This window comes from Heterodontus francisci, chromosome 1, assembly GCF_036365525.1.
Source record: "Heterodontus francisci isolate sHetFra1 chromosome 1, sHetFra1.hap1, whole genome shotgun sequence".
NCBI lineage: Eukaryota > Metazoa > Chordata > Chondrichthyes > Heterodontiformes > Heterodontidae > Heterodontus > Heterodontus francisci.
In genome coordinates this window covers 38,930,198-38,949,381 of record NC_090371.1, presented here as the reverse complement: position 1 = coordinate 38,949,381, position 19,184 = coordinate 38,930,198, and positions in this window count along the sequence as shown.

The following is a 19,184-nucleotide window of genomic DNA, read 5'->3' as shown; positions in this document are numbered from 1 at the left end:
CTGATGTGATAGACCAAAGTTTCAAAGTGTAGAAAGTAACCTCTAAATTTTATCAAGTAACCCCTCAGCAAAAGTACTGTGAACAAATGTTTTTCCACTGACAGGTAAGAAAGCAGTTGTGAGTGCTGAGTATTGGCATCTTTGATTGAGATTACTTCGGCACCCTCAGTTGCCTTTGTTTACTCACCTCGGTTTTACTGGCGAGTTTCAGGAAGCTTGGAATACCCATGGACCCGATGTTAAAATCGTGTAATTGAGCGATTAGCATATGGAAACTGACAACACACCTCTCCCAAGGTGCTTTCACACAGGCAGTGTAATGCACTGGAGTCAGATGTTAAGTCACAGGTTGAAGCCATTTTCCCGATGTTCTGTCTATTTTGCCAGTTTTAACCCCCACCCTACCCAGCAGCTCCCAAGCCCTCGTGCTTATCCATATTAAAATTCAGAGGGTACAGCACAGGGGAAGGCGATTCGGCTCATTGTGCCTGTGCCAACCTTTTGAAAGAGCTGTCTGATGTAGTTCCATATCCCAGCATTTTTGCCATAAACCTGTACATTAGACTAAAGCCCTGCTACCCAACCCGAACCCGACGGGACCTGACGACGTGTCAGGTTCGGGTTGGGTTGGGTTGGACTTCCAGGTCCGGCATTCGGGATCGGGTCAGGCCGGGTCGGACACGCTCTATCACAGGTAAGTGGCTCCACTGTTAATTTAATTTTTGGACTAGAAAGGTGGTTTTGTTTCAGTTATTTTAAGTTTGTGCTGATCATCAAGAAAGTGAAAAACGGAAGGTAAGTTAACTGATAGTTGGGTCGGGTCGGGCGCGGGAAAAAATGGAAGGACTCAGACCGGGTCGGACTCGGGTCGGATGTGGTTCTGTCGGGCTCGGGTCAGGTTTTTTTTTGCAGACCCGAGCAGGCCTTTACATTAGACTCCTTCACGTACATATTCAATTGCCTTTTGAAATTTCCTATGATCTCTGGTTACTGACCCACTTGCCGGAGGAAACAGTTTGTGCCTACTTGCTCTATTAAAACACCTATGATTTTAACTGTCTCTATTAGGTCTCCCCTTAACCATCTCTGCTTGTGAGATTCTCTGCTCTTGCCACATAACTGAAATCCCCCATTCTTGGTATCATCCTGGTATACCTCCACTGTCCCCTCTCCGAGAGGACAGCTTGACATCCTTCCTAAAGTATGATGCCCAGAATTGTGCACACTACTCCAGCTCAGGCCTAATCAGTGACTTATAAAAGTTTAGCATGACTTTCTTATTGTTGTATTCAGTGCTTTTTAAAATTCATTCATGGGATGTAGGCAACGCTGGCTACGTCAGCATTTATTGCTCATCCCTAATTGCCTTGAGAAGGTGGTGGTGAGCCGCCTTCTTGAACTGCTGTAGTCCATGTGGGGTAGGTATACCAACAGTGCTGTTAGGAAGCGAGTTCAGGATTTTGACCCAGCGACAGTGAAGGAATGGTGATAAAGTTTCAAGTCAGGATGGTGTGTGGCTTGGAGGGGAACTTGTAGGTGGTGGTGTTCCCATGCAACTGCTGCCCTTGTCGTTCTAGGTGGTAGAGGTCATGGGTTTGGAAGGTGCTGTCTAAGGAGCTTTGGTGCATTGCTGCAGTGCATCTTGCAGATGGTACACTGCTGCTACTGTACTTTGGTGGTGGAGTGAGTGAATGTTTGTAGATGGGGTGTCAATCAAGCGGGCTGCGTTGTCCTGGATGGTGTCGAACTTCTTGAGTGTTGGAGCTGCACCAATCCAGGCAAGTGGCGAGTATTCTATCACACTCCTGACTTATACCTTGTCGATGGTGGACAGGCTTTGGGGAGTCAGAGGTGAGTTATTCGCCGCAAGATTCCTAGCCTCTGACCTGCTCTTGTAGCCACAGGATTTATATGGCTACTCCAATTCAGTTTCTGGTCAATGGTAACCCCCAGGATGTTGATAGTGGGTGATTCAGTGATGGTATTGCCATTGAACGACAAGGGGAGATGGTTAGATTATCTCTTGTTTGAGATGGTCATTGCCTGGCACTTGTGTGGCACAAATGTTACTTGCCACTTTTCAGCCCAAGCCTGGATATTGTCCAGGTCTTGTAGCATTTCTACACAGACTGCTTCAGTATCTGAGGAGTCGCGAATGGTGCTGAACATTCTGCAATCATCGGTGAACATCCCCACTTCTGACCTTATGATTGAAGGAAGGTCATTGATGAAGCAGCTGAGGATGGTTGGGCCTAGTACACTACCCTGAGGAACTCCTGCAGTGATGTCCCGGGACTGAGATGATTGACCTCCAACAACCAGAATCATCTTCCTTTGCGCTAGGTATGACTCCAACCAGCAGACAATTTTCCTCCTGATTCCCATTGACTCCAGGTTTTAAGGGCGCCTTGATGCCATACTCAGTCAAATGTTGCCTTGATGTCAAGGGAAGTCCCTCTCACCTCACCTCTTGAGTTCAGCTCTTTTGTCCATGTTTGAACCAAGGCTGTAATGAGGTCAGGAACTGAGTGGCCCTTTCGGAACCCAAACTGAGCATCACTGAACAGGTTATTGCTAAGCAAGTGCCACTTGATAGCACTGTCAACGACAACTTCCATCACTTTACTGATGTCCGAGAGTTGACTGATGGGTGGTAATTGGCCTGATTGGATTTGTGCTACTTTTTGAGTTCAGGATATACTTGGGCAATTTTCCACATTGTCGGGTAGACGCCAGTGTTGTAGCTGTACTGGAACAGCTTGGCCAGGAGCACAGCAAGTTCTGGAGCACAGGTCTTCAGTACTATTGTACTAGAATGTTGTCAGGGCCCATAGCCTTTACAGTATCCAGTGCCTGCAGTCATTTCTTGATATCACACGGAGTGAATCGAATTGGCTGAAGACTGGCATCTGTGATGCTGTGGTCTTCAGAAGGAGGCCAAGATGGATCATCCACTTGGCACGTCAGGTTGAAGATTGTTGCAAATTCTTCAGCCTTATCTTTTGCACTGATGAGCTGGGCACCCCCATCATTGAGGATGGTGATATTTGTGGAGCCAGCTCCTCCTGTTATTTGTTTAATTGTCCACCACCATTCACGACTGGATGTGGCAGGACTGCAGAGCTTAGATCTGATCCGTTGGTTGTGGGATCGCTTAGCTCTGTCTATCACATGCTGCTTAGCACACAAGTAGTCCTGTGTTGTAACTTCACCAGTGTGACACCTCATTTTGAAATATGCTTGGTGCTGCTCTTTACATGCCCTCCTGCACTCTTCATTAAACCAGAGCTGATCCCCTGGCTTGATGGTAATGGTAGAGTGGGGATATGCCGGGCCATGAGGTTACAGATTGTGGTTGAGTACAATTCTGCTGCTGCTGATGTCCTCATGAATGCCCAGTTTTGAGTTGCTAGTTCTGTTCAAAGTCAATCCAATTTAGCATGGTGGTAGTGCCACGCAACACAATGGTGGGTATCCTCAATGTGAAGAAGGGACTTTGTCTCCACAAGGACTGTGTGGTCGTCACTCACATGGAAGATGCATCTGTAACAAGTAACTTGGTGAGGATAAGGTCATGTATGTTTTTCCCTCTTGTTGGTTCCCTTACCACCTGCCGCAGACCCAGTCTAGCAGCTAAGTCCTTTAGGACTCGGCCAGCTCAGTTAGTAATCATGCTACCAAGCACTCTTGATGATGGGCATTGAAGTCTCACACCCAGAGTACATTCTGCACCCTTGCCATCTTCAGTGCTTCCTCCAAGTGGTTTCAACATGGAGGAGTACTGATTCATCAGCTGAGGGGGGGGGCAGTAGGTAGTAATCAGCAGGAGGTTTCCTTGCCCATGTTTGACCTGATGCCATGAGACTTCATGGGATCTGGAGTCGATGTTGAGAACTCCCAAGGCAACACCCTCCTGACTATACCACTGTGCTGCCACCTCTGCTGGATCTGTCCTGCCGGTGAGAGGATGGTGATGACAGTGTGTGGGACGTTGCAAGATATGATCCAATGAGTATGACTATGTAAGGCTGTTGCTTGACTAGTTTGTGGGACAGTTCTCCCAAATTTGGCACAAGCCGCCAGATGTTAGTAAGGAGGACTTTGCAGGGTCGACAGGGCTGGATTTGCTGTTGTTGTTTCCGGTGCCTAGTTCGATGCTGGGTGGTCCGTCTGGTTTCATTCCTTATTGACTTTGTAGCTGTTTGATACAACTGAATGGCTTGGCACTCAGTCAACTAGGCACTAAGAGTCAACCACATTTCTGTCACATGTAGACTAGATCAGGTAAGGACAACAGATTTCTTTCCCCAAAGGACACCAGTGAACCAGATGGGTTTTTACGACAATCGACAGTGGTTTCAGGCCATCATTACGCTGGCTTTTAATTCCAGATTTATTAATTGAATTCAAATTCTGCCTTCTGCCGTGGTGGGATTCGAACCCATGTCCCCAGAACAATACCCTGGGTCTCTGGGTTACTAGTCCAGTGACAATACCACTACACCACTCTCTCCCCCCTCCTATTTACAAAGCCAAATTCCATACCACCTTAATAACTTGCCCTGCCACCTTCAAAAATGTGTGAATATGCACCCTTAGGTCCTTATGTTTTTGCACCCCTCTCAAAATAGTACCATTTAGATAATGTTGCCTCTCCATGTTATTTCTCCCGAGGTGCATTTCTTTACACTTAGCTGCATTAAATTGAATTTGCCATGCATCTGTCTGTATTTGACCATTTCACTAGTCTGACCTGCTGAAGTATGCTACTATCCACCTCACTATCTACTACATTGCCAAATTTTATATGATTCGCAATCTTCAAAATTGTACTCCATATTCCTAAATCCAGGTCATTTATATGTAATCATGATATAGCACCGGAGGAGGCCATTTTTCCCATCATGCCTGTGCTGGCTCTTTGGTAGAGCTATCCAATTAATCTAACTCCCCTGCTCTTGCCCCCCAGCCCTGTAATTGTTTCCAGCTGTAATGTTCTAATTCTAATTCTAACTGCATCATTGCCAACTTTGCATTGAAGAAATCAGGGTCCTCAGCCTAGTTAGAGCACTGTTAAACACCACTACTTTTGTAAAAGTGCACATAGGGGTGATTGTAATTCCTTGTGCCATAGAGTGGCAGACTATGGTTTGTACCCATGATTCCCCACACTGAGGTTATAAATTCATGCCCAAGTGGAGACTGAATACTTCCCAGTAGAGAGGGAAGGCAAATCCAAAAGTCTAGTGATTCCGGGAGGTCTTGTGCCACCCCCAAGCATTAATAGGGATTCAAATTGAGGTCTTTATATGGTGACTTTATTGGATTTAGAAATAGAGAAAAAGAAAAACAAAATATAAGGGTCTTGAGCAGTAAAGCAAAACAAACGTAAGTAAATTCACAGCCTATTTTACATACAGCCCCATTTGAATTCAATGGAAAATAAATGTAGTGGGTATAAAATGGGCTGCTGATTTGCTTTCACCCATTTTGCACTGTCACCAAAGACTAATTTCACCCTCATAATCTCGCCTCAAAAGAAAAAATAAATTATTTTACTACGGTATTGTTGGAGTTCAAAAATTAGAAAGGTGCACTGAAGATGCATTTTCAAAGAAAATACAAAGTTTTTACAGCATGTTTTCAGTAAAAGGTATTGCTATATTAATGATGATTGAGAATGGATTCTTTATTGTACTTTCCCTCTCTTTAAAGGACTACAGCTCTTTCAACACCAGTGCAACAAATTGGGCTTTCAGGCTGTCTGTCATCTAGCATTCTGAGTCACGGAGAAGGAATATCTCGGGACACTTCCAGCTATAGAAATATGCAGTCTTATCCTCTGACACAGTCTTCATCACAGCCATCTATCTCAAGGCCTCTCATAACCATTTCAAACCTTCTGATGAGCAAGTGTTTTTTTTTTCACTTTCTACTTGTTATATGGCTAAAGTAAAAACTATTGCAAAAAACATGTACTTATTTGTATATTTTTAAAACAGATTAAATTATGCATAATGCTGAATTCTTTTAATAGTGTGACTAAGCTATAATGCCACCTTCACAAATAAAAAGCATAATGGATTTTTTTGAGAAGGATGAACCAACAGTGGCTAACTAAAGAAGTTAACAATGGTAATTCGTAGAAAGAAAAAGCATGCAATGATGTGAAGATTAGTGGCAGGCCAGAAGATCGGGAACATTTTGGAAATCAGCAAAGGATCACTTAAAAAAGGGAGAAAATAGATTATAAAAATAAGCTAGCGAGAAATATACAAAATGTTGGTCCCTTAGAGGATGAGACTGGGGAATTAATAATGGGAAACAAGGAAATGGCAGACACTTAGAACAAATATTTTGTATCTGTCTTCATGGTGGAAGACACTAAAAGCATCCCAATAATAGAATCTCAGGGGCAAAACAGAGGGAGGGACTTAAAACAATCATCATCACTAGAGAAAAAGTACTTGGCAAAGCTATGGAACTAAAGGCTGACAAGTCCCCTGGACCTGATAGCTTGAATCCTATGGCCTTAAAATAAGTGGCTGCAGAGATAGTGGATGCATTGTTTGTAATCTTCTAAAATTCCCCAGATTCTGGAACTGTCCCAGTGGATTGGAAAACTGCAAATGTAATGCCTCTATTCAAGAAAAGAGGGAGACAGAAAGCAGGAAACTATAGGCCATTTAGCTTAACGTCTGTCATTTGGAAAATGTTGGAATCCATTTGAAAGGAAGTAGTAGCAGGACATTTAGAAAATCATAATACAATCAAGTAGAGTCAACATGGTTGTTTGAAAGGCAAGTCGTGTTTGACAAATTTATTTGAGGTCTTTGAGGATCTAATGAGTAGGGTGGATAAAGGAGAACCAGTAGATGTAGTGTATTTGGATTTCCAAAAGGCATTTGATAAGGTGCCACATAAAAGGTTGCGGTACAAGACAACAGCCCATGTTATTCGGGGTAATATATTAGCATGGATGGAAGATTGGCTAACAGGAAACAGTTGGGATAAATGGGGTACTTTCAGGTTGGTAAACTGTAACTAGTGGAGTGCCACAGGGATCAGTGTTGGGGCCTCAACTACTTACAATCTATATTAATGACTTGGATGAAGAGACTGAGTGTATTGTAGCCAAATTTTCAGACAATACAAAAATAGGTGGGAAAGCAAGTTGTGACAGAACACAAAGACCTTAATTTTACTGATTAGGTGGATGACCCGACATCAGGGGATATCTGGGTCGGCAGCACTCACAGGCAGATGATGGGACTTCCTTGGTGATTTTACAAGAAAGAGTCAGTTAAGGGCCAGCAGGTGGGAGAGCGGGCCAATTAAGGGTGGTGGGTGGGTCATTGTGCCGGCAACTCGCTGTGAGGTGCTATTTTTAAAGGCACAGGTGCAGCATTCAGGCAGGCTGCAGACACAGAATAGAAAGGAAGGTCTTTAGCAATTGAACGAGGATAGGAAGGGATTCAGCGCGAGGATAGGAAGGGATTCAGCGCAAGGATAGGTCGCTCCACAAGGCAACGATGCCTCCCTGGATGTGCTCTTGCAGACAGTAAGACAAACAAGAAATGTCCTGTTTCTAGCAGATGGGAAGTGGAGGGTAGCCAGCCTAACAAAGAAGGCATGGCTGGAGCTGGCAGACACAGTGAGCAGCCGAGGGATGGGTGCAAGAACCTGGGTCCAGTACAGGAAGAGATTTAATGACCTGGTGCAGTCTGGAAAGGTGAGTGGCATTTAGTGTGGCAAACTGGGATCCCAGCATGAATTAAGAGGTGCCCATGAAATCTGAGGCCAGGAGGTAGACCCATGCATGGGGCACCAATGTCCACATTGTGGTGTCCAGTTCACATGCACCTGAACTACATGGTCAGTGATGGATGAATGCTACATTGAGATGGCTGAATGGCTGCATCACCATGCCATCCAGTGGTGCGATGCTGCATTTTACAGTGCCTCAAAGTGACCAGCACAGATGAGCCATGAGACAGAAGTGACACTGCGTATGTGTGTGCTTGTAGGAGAAGTGCTGTCATAATGCTGAAGAGCTCCAATGCATGGGATGTGGAGTGCCTTCCATTGCTGTGGTGACATCGATAGAGGAGGAGGCCATGGACATTGCATAGGTCATGGAAGGCAGCCTGTCTCTGAGGGTGAGGCAGGTGTGGAAGCAGTGGAGAGTGAGTAAAGCGATGGTTGCATCCTTTATTTCCCGGACCATGTCAGGACTGTGACACCAATGTGGGTCTTGAACGCCACTGGAAACTACTGAACAAGGGGAGGCAGCAGGGTTTGGTGTAAGGAGCAGCTGTTTCACTTAAATCATGTCTCTCCAGCAGGTACAGCAGCAGAAAAGGAAGAGACAAGGACTTCTGCTACACTGGAAAGCTCAGAGGATGCACCACCATCTCATGACACTGCATCACTTCATTCCAGTGCACCCTCCACCAGCACAGATCACATCAGTGGACTTTGTTGAGCAAGTAGGTTGGGTGGCACAATCTGATGAGCACTGCACAGACACGTAGGAGCAGGTAACAGCTGCAGCCACTTCCCATCGAAGGTGTGAGGAGAGGCCCAGTGATGCTCAGCTTCATGCAGATGGCGAGCCTTGGGTATCATCAGCAAAGTGGCAGATGCTTCACCAGCAACGTAAAATGTGTGATCAACTGTCAGAGTTTCCAGAGCCAGTGCGCTCCCATGTACAGATGATGGAGGGCTCCATCCATGCCATGAGTGGCACCATTTCTTTAGCAAGTGGGTGCATGGTGTTCTCCATTGAGAGAGTGGCAGCACATGGAGCATAGCACCAAGTGGATGCAGGGCGTGTGCACAGACCTCCATAGTATAGCCTCATCTTTGAAGTGATGGGTGGGCAAGATCGGCTAGCCATGAATCTCCCATTGCCAAGAGCTGTACCACTCCAGGCAACACGGGAGTGCATGTGGGTCCTGAAAGGACAGAGGCGGGGCATGCTGAAAGCAATGGGAGCTTCGCTCAAGGCGCTTCGATTGCTGAAGGTGAATCTTTGTCGCCTTTGCCAGCAACAGCAATGCTGCATACTCATCTGATGATTGAGGCACAGATACAGGTGGCCCTGAATTTGCCATGCCCCAATAGGGCTCAGGCACCCAGAGGACGCAAGCCATTGCCACCTCATGCACCGGAGCAAGAAAGGCAGCAGGCTGCCCCTACATCAAGTCAAGGCACAGGGAGAGCACCCTGTAGAAGTTGCCATAAGCGAGCGCATAAATGAATGGACTAGCACTTGGGGTTTCAATGGCTGATATTATTTGTTAAATGCAGAAGCCTTTAATGTTTAACGAGAGTTACAGGTCTCGATATTCAATAAATAATGTCTCATGTATTTATTTTTGGCACCAGTGACAGTCATCAGTCATGGAATCAAATACATTAAGGTTCTGTAAAAGTGTGCACATGAGTGCCTGTGTTGACAGAAGGCCTTTGCATATAGTATTGATGGGTACAGTGAGATGGTAAGGGCCTGTTATGAAAGGTCAGCACAGAAACAGGTCCTTCGGCCCACCATGTCCGTGCCGGTCATCAAGCCTATCCTAATCCCATTTTCCAGCACTTGGCCCGTAGCCGTGTATGCTATGGTGTTTCAAGTGCTCATATAAATACTTCTTAAATGTTGTGAGGGTTCCTGCCTTTACCACCCCTTCAAGTACTGTGTTCCAGCTGTGTTTCTTTGTAGATATAGGTGCTCAAACACCTCCATGAAGCTGAGCCTCTGACAGTACATCCTTTGAGCTAGATAGTGCCTTCTGCGACCATGAGGCTGTCATCATGCTCCCATGCACCCTTCTCGGTCCATACCCAATGGCTTCCTCAACCAGCTGGAGCTCGCCTGGCCGGTGCACAGGTGCTCCATGTAACTACATCCCCAACTCTGTGCCACTCTCCTCCTCACTGGAGGAGCCAAGTCTGAAAGCATTGATCCCACAGTCAAATGAAGCCTTCACTGCAATGAGCCTCTCAAGAACCTTATCCAGCTTCAAAGTGTGGTTGCCAGCTCCCTTCAGAACTCAACTGCTGCTCAGATCTCACATCCTTTGAGTAGGCAAGACTCTGAGTCTCCGTGCATCCTGTGCACGGTTTATAAAATCAGAAAAACGTAGGAAAATACCTGACAATTTGCTGTTTAATGACCTTAATTGCCTGCCTTATACAAGCATACGAATTAGGAGCAGGAGTAGGCCACTTGGCCCTTCAAGCCTGCTCTGCCGTTCAATAAGTTGATGGCTGAACTGATTATGCCACATTTCCACCTACCTCCGATAACCTTTTGCCCCCTTGCTGCCTTCTGCCAACGTGTCTGCCACTGATCTGTCCCGCTGCTCACATCTCGTAACATTACTCAGTGGTTGGGGGAACGTCGGGAGCCAAGAAAATAGCAGGAAAGTGGTAATGTTACAGGACTAGTAATAGAGGCCTGGACCAATGCTTCGCAGACATGAGTTGAAATCCCACCACGGCAACTGGGGGAATTTAAATTAGTTAATAAATTAATAATGATCATGAAACTACCAGATTGTTGTAAAAACACATCTGCCTCACGAATGCCCTTCAGGGGAGGAAATCTGCTGTCCTTACCTGGTTGGGCCTACATGTGACTCCAGACCCACAATAATGTGGTTGACTCTTAACTGCCCTCTGAAATGGCTGAGTAGGTGGCTCACCACCAGCTGCTTAAGGGCAATAAGGGATGGGCAATAAATGCTGGTTTTGCCAGCAATGCTAACATCCCAAGAACAAATTTAAAAAAACCTGCCCAATGCGGGCCCACACCATTTTACCACCCTGCCCCTGCCTTCGTTCCCACTGCCACAGGGACAGTAAAATCCTGCCCAAATAATCTGAAAAGGGATGTGGATAGGTTAAGTAAGTGGGCAAAAATTTGGCACACTGAGTCTAATGTGGGAAATGTGAGGTTATTCACTTCAGAAGGAAGAATAGAAAAGCAAAATATTATTTAAATCAACAGAGACTCAGAATGCTGTGGTACAGAGGGATGTTGGTGAAAGTTGTACATGAAAGTTAGCATACAGGTATAGCAAGTAATTAGGAAGGCAAATGGAAAGTTGACCTTTATAGCAAAGGGGATGGAGTAAAAATAGGGAAATATTGCTACAGCTACACAGGACATTGGTGAGCCCATACCAAGAGTACTGCATACAGTTTTGGTCTCTTTAATTAAGGGAGGATATACTTGCATTGGAGGCAGTTTAGAAAAGGTTCATTAGGTTGATTCCTGGGATGAAGATGTTCTAATTTGGTTAGCCCCTTGATGAAGGATAGTACTGGAGCCAGTCTTTATTCTGTCTTACATTTATTTACCGAGTTACTCATTCTAAGCATATACCTCTTAATTCAACCACCCACAATTTCAATAAGTGTCTCTCTATATGTGCTCAAGTGAAACTCCAGTTAATGCCCAGCACCTACATACAATTAATATACAATTAACAGAAGGGTTGTCTTATGAGGAAGGTTTGAGCAGGTTGGGCCTATATTCGTTGCAGTTTCAAAGAATGAGAGGTGATCTTATTGAACCATATAAGATTATGAGGGGGCTTTAACTAGAGGGCATAGTTTCAGAATAAGTGTCCATTTAAGATGGGAATGAGGAGGAATTTCTCCTCTCAGAGGGTCGTGAATAATTGGAATTCTCTATCACAGAGAGCTGTGGAGGCTGAGTAATTGAATATATAGACAGATTTTTGAACAATAGAGGAGTCAAGGGTAAAGACCTGCTACTCGACTCAAACCCGACAGGACCTGATGACATGTGTCGGGTTCGGGTCAGGTCGGACCGCTCTTCCAGGTCGGGTCGGGCCGGGTCCAGGTCAGACACACACTGCAAGGTAAGTGTTAAAAGTTAAAAACTTACCTGAGCTGCGAGTCTGGGACGTCAAGCAGGGATACTCTTGAGTTCGCGTAGTGAGTGTGTGAGCATCTCTATGACGTCATCACGCTCATGCTGCAGCTTCCTGAAGATTGGGAGTTGGAAGGTAAGTAAAGGGAACATTGTGGTGGTCGGGGCAGGGCAGGTCGGGCTCGGGTGGAAAATGGAGGGACTTGGGTCGGGTCGGGCTTGGGTCTGATGTGGTTCCTTCGGGTTCGGGTCGGGTTTTTTTTGTGACCTGAGCAGGCCTTTAGTCAAAGGTTATGGGGAACAGGCAGGAAAGTGGAGTTGAGGCCAATATCGATCAGCCATGATCTTATTGAATGGTGGAGCTGGCTCAAGGGGCCGTATGGCCTACTCCTGCTCCTATTTCTTATGTTCTTATGTTCATGCCTTGTACCTGGTTTGAATCCAGCTTTTCTGCTTTCGACCAATATTGAAAATTTCTGGTTTTCTTTTGTTATTACTGTGGCACAGTATTTTTACTTAATGGTTTAATGGCACTTGGCAATGATTTTATTTAATTTATAATTGTACCAGTTTAGTGTAAGAACCTTCTCCCTCCAACAAAAGTCTTGGGTGCCAGCTATCTTTGCTTCTGCCTGAATAGCTGTATTGAGAATATAAGGATAACCTACCTATTGCTTTACAAAATGATTTAGATAGAATTGGATAATTCCTATTCTGACTGCAAACAGAGGTCTATTATAATTAAAATTAGCTTATCAAATGTTATACAATACTGGAATTTTAGTGCTTGGTTACAAAAATCATCAATTAAAGTCACATTAATGCTGATGCTAATAGAGGAAATATGATTTTGTCCAATGTAATTAAATTATGTAACAATTATTAAAAAATTGAGGATTATACTGAAATACAAATACTGAAATAGGCTTTGATCTATTACTGTTATTCGGAAGATTACTGTACCTAATTATAGCAGTACCTTTGTTCTGCTGCCAAAAATAGGCTGACCCAGACATCCAAATAAAACAAGCCCTGGTTGTACTTTTAAAAGCCCTGGTTTTAATTTACTATGATTCAACACTTCTGTAATTTATAACAATATACTTCCATCTGTGTAGTCTTTACCAGCTCTGAAAAACAAAGTAATAAACTAACCCATGTAGATTAGCACCTTATAGAATAATATTCATAAAGCAAAAATGTGGAGAAGTACTGGTTGTGAAATATAATTATACACAGGATGTTTAAAAGGTTGTTATGATCAGATGAGGAGGAATCACAAGGCTCCCTCTTGTCCTTCCTCTTATTTGACCACAACAGGGTTTATTCCTTTTTAAACAGTGGATGCGCTTACCACTTCAGTGAGTGTTTTACCTTTCACCTTGTTGTGATCATGAAAGAACTAATCAGATGGGTTCTCTTGCATTTAAACAAGAGAGAGGTGAGTTTATTATACTTAATCTAAACCCGATCTAAATAAAGTAATAAAATTATGTTACACATTCACACACGCTGACATGAGAATCACACACACACACACACACAAATAGATTACAGAGTGATGAAGGGTAGATTTGTGGTTGGACTAGAGTCCAGAAAAAACAATGAATACACAGTTTGTGGGATTGGGTGATTCCGTTGTCTTCCAGCTGAAGTTGTGTTCTGAGGTCTTTGGCTGTGTTATGACTGCTCAGGACAAAGCCCCAAACAAAATATATGATTCTGATCGCGATGGGAGCAACGCACTGTCAATTCAGTCCCATTGCTCCACAGGTCGTATCATATATCTTTAAGCTTTCCAAATCAAAGAAAGCAGCAGCCGAACTGTAACAATCGAGTATCCCCCGAATGAGGCGAATCAAACCAGGTATCATTAGATATCAACAAATTAACTACTTATTAAAAAAACTAAAATCTTAAACACTGCTAAGATAAACCAATATCTAAAGACCTTATAACTTCTTATTTAAAAAAACAACTCCCGCATTTGCATACATATACTTAAACTAAGAGTAGTTTGGTTTTTAATTAGCTGCCCGAAAAAATAGAAAAAACAATAAAGTCGTTGCAGATTACGCTTCTGACGAATGGTCTTCTGATACAACACAGTCAAAGTTCACTTGCATTTTTCCAAGGTCTGATGAGAAAAGGGTTCTTCCAGAGATAGGGGTTCAACAGTTCAGTTCGGCAGTTGTAATATTAAACTCTTATTTTTCCAGCGATGAACACAACTGATCAACAATTTGTTATTTCTTGAAGGAATTAATTTGGCTTGAAGCTTTTTAGAAATTTGAGAGAGAAACTACCCAGGGTCTAAATTGTCTTAGAGAGAACTTTCCTATTTCCTTCACATGCTGGATCAGGCTGTCAATTGTGTGTCTCTGCTAGCAAGTTTCAGTCAAAATGGATACATTGAAGCCCTGCTTTCCCTCTCTGTATTGTTGTTGCCAGGCAACCAGAACGCACTTTGGCTGACAGTCTCCGGATCTTGCTATCTTAAAGAACTACTGATCTTTTACAGCCTTAAAGGCGTACTGCAATATTTCCCTAGGAGAAAAAAAACACAGGATCGTGACACCTCTGCCCCTGGCGAAATGAAACGCCATTTCCGAAATGCATTTCATTACAATGTAAAAAATAGAAATTGAAAAGTCACTAACATTTTTTTTCTCCACATTTACGCATCATTCACTCTACTAATAATTTACAGCATTCTCTTTATACCATTGCCATCTACATAAGTTAACATGGTTAAATCCGTGACAAAGCATTGGTGATAACATTATTTTTGCCCTATATATGTACAACTCTTAGATGATAAGGCTGTAATAACAGACTCCATCTAAAGATTGTAGCATTTCGGTTTTTAAACTTTTCCACAAAAGTTAATGGGTTATGGTCAGTGTATATTAATATTTCTTTATAGTTTTGGCAGACACATACATCAAAATGTTTGAGAGCCAGCACAAGTCCCAATGTTTCCTTTTCCACAGTTGAATATTTTTTTCTGGTGACAATTTAGATTTCTGGAAAAATACCCTACTGGCTTCTCTATGTCCGATTTGTCATCATGCAGTAGGACGACACCAACCCCCAGGTCGCGAGCATCAATCGCTAATTTAAAGGGTTTAGCGAAATTTGGAGCAGCCAACAGTGGTTCATTAGTTAAGATTGCCTTTAGCTTTTCGAAAGCTGCCTGGCATTCATCTGACCATACCACTTTGTTTATCTTTTTTTCTGGCAAGTCAGTTAACGGAGCAGCCACAGTATTAAAGTTTCATACAAATTTCCGGTAAAAACCGCACATCCCTAAAACCCTCATTATTTCCCGTTTAGATTTAGGGAAAGGGAACTACATTAATGCTTGTACTTTTGTCATTTTGGCAATACCTGATCTTGCCCCACTATGTGTCCAAGGTAAGTAACTCTTGCCTTTCCAAATTCACTTTTTCCCAAATTTATCACTAAGTCCACAGCTTGTAACTTTTTAAACAGAAATTTTAGCTGGTTTAAGTGTTCTTGCCAAGTGTTACTGTATATTAGTAGGTCATCGAGATATACTACACAGTTGGGAACACTACCACCTGATTCATTAATCTTTGAAAAGTGTCTGGGACATTTTTTAGCACAAATGGCATGACCCAGCACTGATAAAGACCATCAGATGCTGCAAAAGCTGATATCTCTTTGGCTCGAGGATTCAAAGGAACTTACTAGTATCCTTTCAACAAGTCGATCTTGGGAAGAAACTTAGCGCTGCCCACTCTGTCGATACAGTCTTCTAAACACGGAATTGGGTAGGAGTCTGCCTTCATTACCGCATTGACTTTTTTATAATCTATACAAAATTTGGCTGACTCATCAGGTTTAGGTACTAGAACTAATGGTGAACTCCAGCTACATTGGCTTGGCTCGATCAAATTGTTTTCCAGCATGTACTGGATCTCTGCTTTCACTTGTGCCTGTTTGTCTGGACTCATGCGGTAAGGATGTTGTTTTAAAGAAATGGTTTCCCCTACATCCATATCATGTGTGGCCAAGGTTGTACTCCCGGCTTATCCCTACAAACGTTTTTAAACGTTGCAAAAAGCCTGGTTAAGTCTTCACGTTATTTGCCTCTAAGTGCAAAAGCATACTGTCTAATTTTCCTAGCCATTTTGTATTCGCTAATCGGATAGTTGGAAGTTCAGTCTGAGAATTTCCTTAGCCTGCTTCTGCCTCATCCTTCCGATAATGTGGCGACCAGAATTGCACACAGTACTCCAGCTGTGGCCTTACCTCAAAGTTCTGTACAACTCCAACATGACCTCCCTACTTTTGTAATCTATGCCTCGATTGATAAAGGCAAGTATCCCATATGCCTTTTTCACCGCCCTATTAACCTGCCCTCCTGCCTTCAGAGATCTATGGACAAACACGCCAAGGTCCCTTTGTTCCTCAGAACTTCCGAGTGTCAGGCCATTCATTGAATACTTCCGTGTCACATTACTCCTTCCAAAGTGTATCACCTCACACTTTTCAGGGTTAAATTCCATCTGCCACTTTTCTGCCCATTTGACCATCCCGTCTATATCTTCCTGTAACCTAAGACACTCCACCTCACTGTTAACCACTCGGCCAATCTTTGTGTCATCCGCGAACTTACTGATCCTACCCCCCACACAGTCATCTATGTCGTTTATATAAATGACAAACAATAGGGGACCCAGCACAGATCCCTGTGGTACGCCACTGGACACTGGCTTCCAGTCACTAAAACAGCCGTCTGTCATCACTCTCTTGTGTCCTATAGCTAAGCCAATTTTGAATCCACCTTATCAAGTTACTTTGTATCCCATGTACATTTGCTTTCTTGATAAGTCTCCCATGTGGGACCTTGTCAAAGGCTTTGCTGAAATCCATGTAAACTACATCAACTGCACTACCCTCATCTACACACCTGGCCACATGCTCAAAAAATTCAATCAAATTTGTTAGGCATGACCTCCCTCTGACAAAGCCATGCTGACTATTCCTAATCAAATTTTGCCTCTCCAAGTGGTGATAGATTCTCTCCTTCAGAATTTTCTCCAATAGTTTCCCTACCACTGACGTGAGACTCACTGGTCTGTAGTTCCCTGGCTTATCTCTACAACCTTTCTTAAATAGTGGGACCACATTAGCTGTTCTCCAGTCCTCTGGCACCTCCCCCGTGGCCAGAGAGGAATTAAAAATGAGGGTCAGAGCCCCTGCAATCTCCACCCTCGCCTCCCACAGCATCTTGGGACACAAATCGTCCGGACCTGGAGATTTGTCCACTTTTAAGCCTTCCAAAACCTCCAATAACTTGTCACTCTCTATGACAATTTGCTCAAGAATCTCACAGTCTCTCTCTCTGAATTCCATATCTACATCCTCATTCTCTTGGGTGAAGACAGATGTGAAGTATTCATTTAACACCCTACCAATGTCCTCTGGCTCCACCCACAAATTTCCCCCTTGGTCCCTAATGGGTCCTACTCTTTCCCTGGTTATCCTCTTCCCATTGATATACTTATAGAATATCTTGGGATTTTCCCTACTTTTACCAGGTTTCAGATACTTGGCTATCTCTTTGTGGTGTCCCTTTTACCTCCAACCATTGCTCGGGTGGCTACAAATGCAGGAAATATTCCCAGAACTTGTTCCTGTAATTGCTCCGTTTCCTTAATTTCATTTGGTTCCTCGATAGTTATAGAAGAAACTGATACCTTTGATCTAACCAAATCATTTCCTCGGATTGGATCAACTCCCTCTACTGGCAATCTATGGACAACTCCTACAGTTACCATCCCAGATATTAAATCACTCCCTAGGCATACTTTATATAAAGGTAAGGGTATATACTCCCTGCCAATTCCATTAACTAAAACTTTAGCGTTCAAGGCGCTCTCTGGTGGAAACATTATATCTTTCCCCAGCAAGAGTGTTTGGGTTGCTCCTGTATCCCTGAGTATAATGATAGGTTTTCCTGCCTCACTTACAGGATATGGAGTTACTCTCCCCTTTGACAAAAATTCATTTTAACTTTTGGGTATTTTATTCTTAACCTCTACACTCCTTTTAGTTTTAGTATCTGGTTTTACAGTTGTCGTTCAAGCTATAGCCTGGTCTGCTACACTGTCAGTCAGAGTCTTTTCCTCTGCACTAGCTTTGCGTACCCCAACAAGTCCTATAAGTTTACCTTGCTGTTTCCAGCATTCTGATCGAAGACGACCCATTTTGTGGCAATGATAACGGTTCGGCTTGTGAACCTTACTTCTACCCTCAGCACCTCCCTTTCTGACCTGAGGAGGTGATCCTGGGGCATTGCCAGCTGTTCCTTCTTGTCCCTGGCTACTTGCCTTCTTTTCACTCTCCCAATTTCTATCCTTCTCAGGTTTATGGGGATGACGGACAAAAGAGGTTGGCTTATTCACAAGCTCAAAATCATCAGCAATTTCCGCTGCTTACCTAGCTTTCAAAGCTTTCAGGTTATCTACATGAGTTCTCACTACTGAAGGAATGGAGTTTTCAAACTCTTCTAAAAGAACCAGTTCTTGAAGGTTCTCATATGTGGTTTCCATCTTTAATGCCCGTATCCAACAGTCAAAATTAATTTCCTTCACCCTGTCAAATTCTGCACGTAATTACCTAGCGATTCGGCAGCTTCTTTTTGAGCAGCAGTAGCAGTGAGAGTGCGAGCCAGGGGGCAGCTGGGAAGGTAAGTTTCAGTATAAAGTACTTACCTAGCGATTCAGCGGACGCGGACACGGGGACTGCTGGGTAAGTGAACTTATATATTCGGGCAGTGGCTAAACCCGAAACACTACACCTGTAGTGTCTCCCACCCATCCTCCTCCTCTAACCAAAAAAAAAGGACTCTTGTGTGGAGGGTTTGGTAAGGTAAGGTTTTCCTTTATTTTTACTTAATCTCTGTGTCAATTTAGAGCAGAGGTGATGGAAGCTAGGGCAGTTGCATGCTCCTCTTGCAGGAAGAGGGAGGTAAGGGTCACCACTTGTGTCCCTGCTGACTTCACCTGTGAGAAGTGCACCCAACTCCAGCTCCTCACAGACCGCTTTAGGGAACTGGAGCTGGAGCTGGATGAACTTCGGATCATTCAGGCGGCTGAGGGGGTGATAGAGAGCAGTTATAGGGAAGTAGTGACACCTAAGTTACAGGATAAAGGTAGCTGGGTGACCGTCAGGGGAGGGAAAGGGAATAGGCGCACAGTGCAGGGATCCCCTGTGGCCGTTCCCCTCAATAATAAGTATACCGTTT